The sequence below is a fragment of the Pieris rapae genome, chromosome 15, assembly GCF_905147795.1.
Source record: "Pieris rapae chromosome 15, ilPieRapa1.1, whole genome shotgun sequence".
Taxonomy (NCBI): domain Eukaryota; kingdom Metazoa; phylum Arthropoda; class Insecta; order Lepidoptera; family Pieridae; genus Pieris; species Pieris rapae.
The window spans coordinates 2,982,438-2,994,455 of NC_059523.1; the positions used below are offsets into that span (position 1 = coordinate 2,982,438).

The window sequence follows — 12,018 nt, forward strand, 5'->3', positions numbered from 1 at the left end:
ATATTTTAGATGACGAAAAATTCTCACACTCGCACCATAAACTGTTCTTTTTTTATAGATTATCGATTAAAGACTTAATTATATCAAATAATATTGTCACTTAAAAAAATATCTGTAATAATAAGAACATACGCAGTATCTTACATATCAAAATTTCTTGTTATTTTTTAATATCGCGCAATGGATTAATGTGGAGGAATCAACAATTAAACTGTAACTGTTCATAAAATATACTTTGACGTTAAAATATAAAAAGTTTTATTTATATTAACTAATTAAGTAGTTATATTGCCTAGATGCGTAAATAATATCTAAAACAATTAATTCATTTTGTAGATTAGTTCCAGTTACATTTTATCAAGTCATCCTATTTTGCTTGAAAAGTATCTTATTCAGCGTTAATAGGGTTTACCTAAGTGTATTCCACTCTGGTGCCATTTGGCGAGGCCTTTAGAATTTTTATTGGGGTCAAGATGCGCAGTGTCAACTGTCTGTTATCTCCATCAATGTTTTTGCAGTTTCCTATAATAAATATACCCAACGCTCTTCTAGTAAAGCTTTAATTATGATTTTAATACCATAATCTTCGCGCTAAGTAGTTGTACGGTTTCTAACTGATAATTATATACATAATTTATATTATTAGATATTGAACGGATTTGAATGTGTGATCAATCAAATCTATTTATTGCCATACTTAAAACAGGAACGAAAGCCTGCCTAATACATTGAAATAGTAATCTTATTAAATTAATCATTTTTAATACTAACTATGACTTCAATAATGTTAATACTATGTTGGGGAAGAAAGTAATATACGATTTAAAAAAATATTATGTTATAAATTGGTAGTTTCTCAAAGACGTAACTATTAACATAGCGTTATAATAATAGATTTACATATCTGTAATTGACGTAAGTTCAATTGACTATATATAACTGTAACTCATCTGAAAATCAGCACCAATATGTCGTTAAGGCATAGTAAAAATAATAAAAAGTTCTGACAGCGGTGGGATTCGAACCCACGCCCTTTCGGACTGGTGCCTAAAACCAGCGCCTTAGACCGCTCGGCCACGCTGCCTTAAGTCTTTGTTATGAAATATATTAACAGTTAGCGTTGGTAATAATTTATTTCAAGAATGTATCGTAATATATTAATTTATTGTTTTAAAAGACGCAATAATAATTAGAGATATAGCTTGCTATATAAAAAAGTCACGAAAAAGTTTGTAGGTACCTTTGTTTTATAAAAAAGAAAAATATTCAAATTATGACAAGGTGAGTTCATCAAAATATGTAAATAAAACTTTTGAATATTCAACCAGGGATCCTTATTTTCCAGTTGAGGGTGTAAACTATACTGCGTTACTTGTTACTAGATGGGACAATTTTTTTCATTACTAAGAAAGGATTGATGTCAAGAGTCTTGGATTTTGTATTCACATTTCATTAACATAGTGGCTCTGCTCTGGTTAATTTTAATTTAAATAGATTCTTCTTGACAACTTGGTTAATTAAATTATATTTCGTAGTTATAATTCGGTTTAAAAGATTGCATTGTATATTAAAAATCATTCATGGAAAGAATATTTTTGTAGATAGTTTTTATAATACTATGGGCCTGTTTCACAATGTATGGATAAAGTACCACATACCTATGCAACACATAAATTATTCGTAAGATAAAAGTTCCGAATAAGACACGTCGCGTTTCATGACGAATAGTACTATCTGACAGTCGTGAAACGCAAAAATACTGCTTATCCTACCAATAATTAATAAATATAGCTTATTTGGAACTTATCCGGACATTGTGAAACAGGCCCTATATATATCTATATAAATATAGATAACCCTAAGATATAAATGATAATTTGACACATGACACAAGCCGGTTTAATCATTTTCTTGATGTATTTCTTTGTAAAATATTTATGTGCAATTATATTTATTTATTTATTTATTTATTGGGAAACCAAACAGAGACATCCTTAATAAAAACAAAGTCAAAAATAAAACAGATACAAACACACTGGATGCCTCCACAACAGGTTACACTTATATAGGCTCATTAACATAATCAAAAGTTTGTTTAACTTTTTCATGCAATTATAATTTCTTTGATTTTTATGTAATTGTTGTTTTTTTTTCTTATCTAGTATTTATATGTGAGGTTAGTCCCTAGACGGCGCTATGCATTTAATTTAGCTAGGGCTTCGCTAATCATTGACAGGTCGTTGACACCGCGTCAGACCTGTCGGGTCAAGGGTGTGTCGGCGAACAGCTGATTTTTCAACCTGACTGGATAGGGGTGATGAATTCGTTGTGTATCTGTCTGGGGCTCCTAATCGATATGTCTTAAACAATCTTATTCACAAACAAATAATGTTTTGTTAAGCTTTTTTACAACGTACCGTGATAGTGATAGAAAAAAATAATGTGAAAAATTGGTATTACTCATATATTTTGCTAATTAAATAAATTTATTGCCGGCTTAGTTAACATATTTTTATGTTATAAAAGCAATCGTACGTGACGATTTCAATAGGGGACAAATGGTGTGCAGGTTCGGCTGATGTTAATTGTAGACTGCCCATGAACATGTGCATTAGCCAGTTGGCTTGCGGGTCTGTTGCCAAAAAGTACGTTATCAATCGATGGGAATTACTGTAAATAAAAAAATAGTATACGTCATTTTTATCGGTTGAAATGAAATATAAGATGTATGTTTCGTGGTAAAACTGTCTATAAAAACTTAATTAAATCTAAAACGATTTAATTTATTATTGGTACAATATACGAAAGTATATATATTTTACGACTGGTTGTTTTGCAATTTATGCTAGATTTTGTAAATGACAAGAGTTGTCAGGTCAGTAATAACTATGAGGACTATGAGTTCATTTAAATTACAATTGCGTAAACTATGATATTTACACGGGTTTTAGGCGTTGCATTAACACATTCCAACTTAGTTCTTGATTAGGACCATCTAGGTTCTATATTTCATCGATGATTCCTATTTCAATATAATATGAAATAATTCAGATTTAAGTATTGCTGGCATACTTGATAAAAGTCTTAGAAAACGAGTAAACTTGGTTTAAAAAAGAAAAATTAAAACCATTCTAGTAAGTAAGTCTTTGTAGCGTCCTTCTGTTATCTGTTTTGTGATATTTTTATTTGGTGCTGGTTAATAAATGAGGTAGTTCTATAATTTTCTTAAGCGATTATCCTTTAATATTTTTAGCGTTTATGTGGATAATGAATAAATTATTATTAAAACTATGCTCTAAGTATTTGTACATCTTTGATGTGTAAAATGATTAATGCTAATACTAGATATATATATCTCCATAACCACTCGTTTTAGTGGAAACCGTAAAATTGAATAGGTTTTTAAGATCACATAAGACGCACATTGCAACACACACACTTCAACAAGCAAAGTATTAAATCGTATATATGGTGTTATCCGTTTTGGATTGCAATTTCCCGTAGATTTGCAATGACCCGTAGATCAAAGTTTCTAAATCACTACAAGTACATTATAATATCATTGATACCAATGTCCAATTTGATTGATTCGGGTTTCCCCACACAGCTGTCTGTGGGGTCTAGACTGGGGGTTCGCCCAATCGATACTCAACATTGAGGGAATTCAGTTGGAGGGTGAAATGCTGACGTCAATAGGCGTTGAAAGGCTTGTGGTATAGTAGTAATGATTTTGGTGAAAAAACGTATATTTACGTCTGATGATAATAAGACATATCGATGAACACAAAAACCTAATTTATTACTCACATCTCATCATTTATTCATTTAGATAACACAATGTACACTTACGAACTTCAATACAGAAATACATATTAAATGCTTCTATTTACACAATGTTTGTACGGAGGTGCAACCGTTACACCAAGATTCACATGACATCTTAAGAAATTAATAGTCAATTAATAATAAAAATGAAGAATAAAGATTTGTCTTCTATCAGCATGGAGAAATAGGGGCACGCACTTTCTTTCTCGTGGAAACAACAAACTTACACTTTAAGGTTACTTAAATTTTTGTTTAAAATACCAAACCACCACGACATACTAGAAAAAAATAAAATGCATTTTATTTTTATGAATACAGTTGTGATACAATGTTCGACGTTCGCGATCTATTGTTCCGTTGTTAGTAGAGTGAAGTTTGTTTATCTCTTGTTTGTAATGTTATGGAGTTCCGCTTGCGGCTGAATTAAGAGTTATTTCAGTATTTACATGAAGTATAAAGTGTTTTATTGTGAAACCGACATTGAGTAGTATGCCCCAGTACTTGTTATAATGAGAAAAATTACCAATAAAGAAGTTGTTATTTTTCATAAAAAAACTTTCGTCCTTACATTATTCGTGTTTTTATCTAATTGTGTTAAAAGTGTAATGAAGAGGCACGTAGTACTTTAGTTTATTTATAATTATTATTTATTTGCGAGACATACATGGCGTGCAAAATTGACTTAAAAGGTAGAAAGGAAGTTACAATTACAGTTCGAGTCATATGATTACTCGTATAGTCAATACTTATATTATTTTCTCACTACATCATCCAATTAATATAAATTATTATGTTTCACGCAAATAATCTATAAATTAAGATCTATAATTATTTAAATCTTGATAACTATACAATAGGTGTTTTCTCTATACAATGTATGATTAATTTTTATTGTAGACAATTTCTCCCCACGTTTGCCCCCTGTTCTATAAAAAAAAAGTCTACCTCGACAGCGGTCCATTCTTAGTTATTGTTATACATAAGACGGCAAATGATTAAATAATTATTTTTTTGAGTTAATTGCTGCTATTTTATTGCATAGAAGTTTTTACTATTTGCTAACTAAGTAGTATAGTCAATATTATAGTGGGTTTTTACTGTATTGCCATATTTCACCGCGAAAAGTCGAAGTATCGCTATCGCTTTTAAGTTCGCCAGTGAGTTATTAATGTTTCTTGGAAATGAGATAGTAAAAGATGATTTCCGTTCGAACTGCATATAGATAAAATTATATTGATTCCAAGTATTTTTGTGTATTATGTTTTTGCTTCATTGTGACGTAAACAAGTACTCTTGTGGGACCATCGGACATGTCTCAAACATTCTTTAAATCGCAATTGCAATTTAAACGCATGAAAATACTTACTCCGCTCTGCATCTCATAAAATGTCTTTTCCTCCGAATTGAGAAACTTCCAGTGCATATAAAAATAATATATGAAAATGGTTGCAGTTTTTTGTTGTAACACATCTCCTGGAAAATACTTTTGTCTAGGCTTGTTTAGGTGATTTGCTTAAGGAATTTCACGATTTGGTCCTTCGTAGTTAAAAAGTACAAGCCACTTTATTTTGTTTCCTTGTCATATTAACTGTAAGAGGAATTTTCGAATCAATAAGTCCTTCAAGAAAAAAACGAAGATTTAGATTTAGCCAGCAACGCGATTCTAATTCGGCATTCTAACCGCTCACCACCGTTTATCTATACTAATATTATAAAGAGGAAAGGTTTGATTTTTTGTTTGTTTGTTTGTATGAATTGAATAGGCTCCGAAACTACTTGGCAGATTTGAAAAATTCTTTCACTGTTGGAAAGATACATTATTCCTGAGTGACATAGGCTATATTTCATTTTCAAAAAAATAGGCATCCTTACTAAAATTACGATAACATTAACATTTGTTTATTATTTGATACAATTCTAACAGATGGCGCTGAGTTAAAGGTAGTAGTTTGGCAAGACGACGTTTGCCAGGTCAGCTAGTTGAATTATATATGAAAATTAAGAGAACCAGTTCTATTTTTCAGTTTTCTCACTTAGGGCGCGTTCAAGTATTACGTCACGCAATTTTTGAAGATTCTTGACGTATCGCGCCGTAAATGACCACCCAGTAACTCTTTATATGTAAAAGTTACTATTATATGGTGTAAAGTACTGGAAAGTCGAAAATAATACTAAAAATAACACGTAATTCAATACCCGCCCCGCATCGTGACGTTTTACAAGTGGAGATTCGTTACATAATACTTGAATGCTCCCTTAGATGCATTTAATTTGTTTAATTTTTCGTTGTTGCTGTGGTTTTATAACTATAATATAATATATAAATATAATAAACATATATAGGCCCGTTGACCACGTTGAAGTTTCACTTGCTTTGCTTCTTGTAAGCCCAGAGCTATGCTACCTTCTCATTATCTGTGCTTACTTATACTTTCCTCACATTTGCTATTGGCTATTGTCAGCTCTATTCGTAGATTACTACCACTGAGATAGCAAAATTTTATGAAGGTGGATTTTATACTGAGGTGGTGGATCGTGCGAATATTTTTTATTACTAACAAGACATTATCAATAAACCAAAATCACATAGATCACCACGAGGTTTAACCTTGGTGCCTAAAGGAACCCACAAATACCTTTATATAGGAATAATTAAAGGAAAATGTACCATCGCCAAACCTCGGTAATGCCGATAATTTGTGAGAACAAAGCTGTTACACAATCTGGGGCATTGCTTTTAGTGCACACACGTGAGTACTGTTGAATGGTTAGGAGTACTGTTATGTGTTTTAGACGTTTAGAAGAGGTCGGTGTTGGATTAAACACGACCACAAGGTACAGTTTCGGACATTAACATTTAAAGGTCAATTAACAATACTATGTTCAAAATATAACATTGGCTATGAAAATTTGAATGGCTTTAATGCCATGTTATACCAGTGGAACGTTAGAATAACATGCGATAATTATTAAGTGAAGATTAGTGACCGAAAATAAGACTTCGCGTAAAGGTCTCGTCACCAGGGCATAAAATTAAAAAAAATATTGCCATGTTAAGTAAGTCTAAGTTATTTATTTCGGAATCCTATAGCTAACTCAAATTATATGTAAAATCAATTAATTTAATTTAGATGAGATACAGCTGGAAACCCGGAGTATGGTAAAGACAGCGGGTGACGAAGACTTGGGGCCGGTGCAAACACACATGAAGCAGCACCGATGTGACTAAATCCGAATAAATAGAAAAATACCCTTGCTTTGGATTCAGCATTGTTTTTAGAGATATAAATTCGTGCGAACTCTAAGAGATTCTGATAAAAGATTGAATGGATCTATGAAGCATGAATCGTTCTAAGAATGTAAATATGTGCAAGAATTATCATACGTAGACGTATTTAGTTTCGTCTAGAAATAGCTTTATTCCAAATAAATCAGTTGGACAGACGGATGAAATGGAGCGTGGCTTGCGGTTATATACACGATGTATATTAATATCTAAATGTCTCTTTGTCTGGTGGTTGCTTATACAAATGAAAGCAATTTTGGTATTGAAATTATTTTTCAGGAAAACGCTAGATTATGATCGCGTAATACAATTTGTCTAAAAAATCTTAATGTATTATCTCATTACAATGGTTATTTTTGGTATGTTTCGTTGACTTGAGATGCTTGTCCAGATGTATGAAATGGTTTTTGGACGCCATATGGCTATGTTATGGCCACCCCAAGGGCCTCTTGTGGTCGTGTTGGTTATACCCAAGGTGGTTTTATCGGTATATATTTCTCTTAGTAGCTGAGTGCCTGGAGTGTGTCGGTTCCCATACACCTGTCCTACCCTTTTGTTCCAGAGGGAAATGCATATTTAAAGTTTGGGACGTGCTGTACTAACTGCCCACTAAACCCCTCGGCTCCCCGTTACGTCACTGTTTGGAATTTTAATTCGGTTTAGCATTCCACCAAAAGGGAATGTTAAATTCCGCCGAAACATCGAAGATATCCTTTCTAAGGTTTGATGTCTTCTACATGCATGCAATTCGCACAATATCGCACAACTTTGCCAAGAAATAATTTAATGTTTAATAAACTTACACTCCAACCGGCAATCGAAGCCGATAACCCCTCACCTAGCAGACACCTAATAAGACGCCCCTAAGGGGACTCAATGGACTCAATGTGAAAACATACCCCTGCGCTATTAAGCGTGTGGAATATGCGCATTTCCATATTGGTATAAGAAAAGTATTAATTCATGTAAGAAAAGTATTAATTCATATTTACTAATTTACATAGTATTAATAAAAATATAATTGTTAACATTATTACGTATTTATTTTTGTTATTGTAGTAATTTAAAATAGTACAATATATTAATCATGTCGCCTGATAGCTATTTGAACTTACGAATGTCAATGTTGATGTCGTTAATTATGTTACGGGTTGATTATGACAGCCCGTTATCTTATTTGATATTTTATATATTGTCTGGAAAGTAAATGAGTGTTTACTTATTAAATACGTTTTATAATTAGAGATTAAAGATTAGAATATAAACAAAAACGAATCGCAAAATATGTTGCTAAACGCAAAACTCGGAAGACGGATTTACAGTAATTTTTTTTTATTTCTTCTTTGGAGTTTGTCTAAGTGTTTATGACGTTGGATATGGAAAAAATCAGAAAATAACCTAAAAACCAAGCAGTCAATCAACTAGAAGAAAATCGAACAGTATGGGGTAGTAAAGCAAAATGTTCCATGCGTTGTTATGCACATAGCTATTAAAAAGGTGGGCCATGTAAAAAATCATATTAATCCGTCTGTATGTAGCTAGCTTATAATTTGGACCTTTAGATTGAGAAATGATCATGAAATAGATACAGAAATTTGAGGCCGAGTTATACAAACATGGTAGACGATTTGTAAAAAAAGTGTTTAGTAAAAAACATATGTGGTAATAAAAATGTGTCGCTCAAGAAAAGCTGCTGGAGTATTACTTTGAGTTTCAACTCAAAGGAGGCTCAGACTTAAGTGCACTAGAGGAAAAAATATTTCTTCAAAGGAGCATGGAGCAACACGATTTCATTAGTGTCTCTTGAGTGCAAGTTAATAATGTTGTTCAAGATCTTCATATAGGAAAGTTGTAAGAGTTTCATGCCTGATGGTCTGATCATGTTTCTGTAACATTGATAAATGAGATTTAAACTTTAAAGTATTGAAATATTAAAAGAATATTCAACATTATTTTATAAATGTTCCATCACTATATGTGGAAGTTACTCATTGAAATATTTCGGAGCTGATTCAAGTTAGGGTCGATTTTTAGCCTTGATGAATACGTACACTCTCATAGTACGTATTCATCAAGGCTAAAAATGCACTTCCAAGCATTCTGACAGTGTCTGTGGAACGGCGGACGTCGAGGTGATACGGAATTTCTTGGAATGGATGGAATTTCGTATTTTGCCTCGACGTCCGATGATGAAGCTCAGCTGCAGGTATTAATCACTTATCATCAAGTGAGCCTCCTGCCCATTTGTCCTATAAAAAAACTTAATATCACCAACCATCAAATTTGAACTACCGTAAAATTGTGTAAATGCCATCTACGAAAGTTAAATGAATAAAGTAAAATTACTTTATAGTTAAAATGTTATATGGAATTTTAAATTCTTGTGTAGCGCCTTAGTATCAAGTGATACAATGTTTATGACATAATCTCGGAAAGATGTATTCTACTTGAAGTGTCTAATTACGGAAATTGCGTAATTATTTATTTTATGCAACGCAACGCTTACGTCAGAAGCAGATGTCGCAATTCATTTGTTTCAAAGTTTAGAGCTCGGATGCTTGTTATGCCCTATTTATGATTCTGTTAATGACATTTGTAAAGCTATTATGCAGAATGTTAATATAATGAAAGGGTTTAAACTGACTTCTATTAAATAAATCTATCTTAGGATGTATGGTGTACTCTTTTTAACTCAAACACATAAATAAAAAAAATCTAAAAAGGACACATGATTCGCTGTATTGCGAAGATTAGTTAACGAATTACATAGGTTAAAGGACCTTTTTTATTGTCACTTGAGTGATCTGTCAAAAGTTCTATTATTTATTAATGCCTAAAGTAGTTGGTTAATTTTTTTATTATGGATTTTTGGTTTTCCTAATAAATTTTTTGTTTGTTTTTTATTTCGTATGTAATGTTTTTTCATTAGTTATGCCTTATTGTCACCTGTTAGGACAGGATTGTTTTTTTAAAATAAGTAATGAAAATAAAAATGATGAATATTTAAAGCGCGTTAGCCTTTGAATATTTGAATAGACTATTTGTTTGCATTCTGTCTGCGAACCGTGTTTGATTAGTCCCGGTCCAGCCAAGTTTAAAGATTCAATAGAATGACAGATGACACTGTAATCTGATTACATTGCGGTTGACAGTATGTGATGTTATTACTTATGTAAGGAAAAGCTTTGTCCGGCTGAGTAGAGTATTTGTTGCGTACAATATACAAACGAAAAGACAAAAGATATTTCATAATACTGTTATAATTGCTATATATATGTTAAATCCTCGCCTGTACGTAGAAAAAGTTGAACATAATCTTTGTTGTAATTTTCATGTGTTTGGGATAAAACTGGGTGTGTCTACAATGAAATGCTAAGATTGTATTAATATGCACTTAGTTCAATTCGAATTTTCTCTGACAAATGTCTGATTAAACGGATATCCGACATGGCCGGAAGATACCGGAAGCAGGAATGACAGATAATCATGGCCGTGGTTCGGTTAATGTCCGAAAACTAACTCTGCTAGCCCAATTCATAAATATCGTTATGTATTAGGAACATTAACATAACTTGTCTATTTAAAAACAATTATTTTTCAAGTTGAATATATTAACGGATTAAATTTATATACTTGACAAAAACATATTTTTAAAATGGTTTATGTTTCATAGGTGTAGACTTTTAAACTTAAGAACTTAAATCTAAACGAAAAGTTTTGATTAGATTGAGTGTTTCTTAATTAATTTAATTACATATAAGTAATCTTACAGCTTATAGTACTTATATAAATATTATAAGACCATATAGAAAGGAAAAACAGATTACATAGATAAACAATATGTATGTATATAAAACAGCAACAAATAATACTTAAAATTTAAAATTACTACTTAAACAAAATCAGAGTATTCCCGTTTCTTCACATCTTTTTTTTGAATAATTCTACCAAGCTTTTAAATCTGTATCTACAATACCGTACTGCAGTAGCAATCAATAAAATTATGAAACTATTTTTAAAGTAGTTCGTACAATGCAGGCAAACGGAAGCCAAAATGAGTTAAAACTAAATTGGATTAGATGAAGACTGCCCCAAGGAGGCAGACTATAAAGCAACAGCTTCCTCGTCTCAACGGTATTGTACGCCTATTATAATTACGCTTTACGTAACCTAAATATTCCCACATGTGGTTGCGATAAATGTTTTACCGTAATTAGATTTTATTACTTATGGCAAAGAGTCTATTTCAGTTGTATGTATATTCGACAATAGTAATTAATTGATGTGTGGTAGATTGGTTTAATAGCCTTATGGGGTATCAAGCTTTTGACGAATGAAATGGATATGATGGCCATGGCCATATTAGCGAGATTTTAGATATTCTTTTGAGACCCTTTTATTTCGTCTTAAGCTGATTGCTTTTGCTTTTGAATTGTAATTAAAATAAACATGTAAAATTTTAGCTATTAAATAGTAATAGGTAAATTTTCTAAAAAAATACTGTCATACACAAATGTCTAATTTAGTGAAAAATCTTTCATAGTTCGCTAGTGGTTACGGGTTGATAATATGATTTTCTATTGCTTAAACGTGTGTTAACATGTAGTCTGTTCTTTCATAATTATATTAACCGAAACTTTCAGATTAATGAACTTGTTTAAATAATAGAACACAATTGATAATTTTATAAAGAAACAGTACCGACGATTTAGAAACCATAAACTAGAACTCAACCCAAATTGACACCGAATAAAGTTCTTTCATTCCGTACGCGTAAAAAAAGCACACAGTTACGTATTAAATATACAAAAGCGTCTGAACTCTGAAATAGCGTTTGCGGCCGCGATACATGAGGATTTTTTAATTTCAACAGCCTGTGCAAAGCGCGGGAAATGAGCTCCGCCATA

General features: G+C 31.8%; 1 protein-coding gene and 1 non-coding gene across 3 annotated transcripts in view; one reads left to right on the top strand and one right to left on the bottom strand.

Annotated features, from left to right (window-relative positions):
* LOC110997936 (ankyrin repeat domain-containing protein 50) overlaps nucleotides 1-12,018 on the top strand; it is a 49,179-nt gene that overhangs the window by 2,706 nt on the left and 34,455 nt on the right. The gene's annotated exons all lie outside the window — the stretch shown is intronic.
* On the bottom strand, nucleotides 1,005-1,084 carry Trnal-uag. Its single transcript has one exon. It is a non-coding gene; the product is annotated as a tRNA-Leu (tRNA).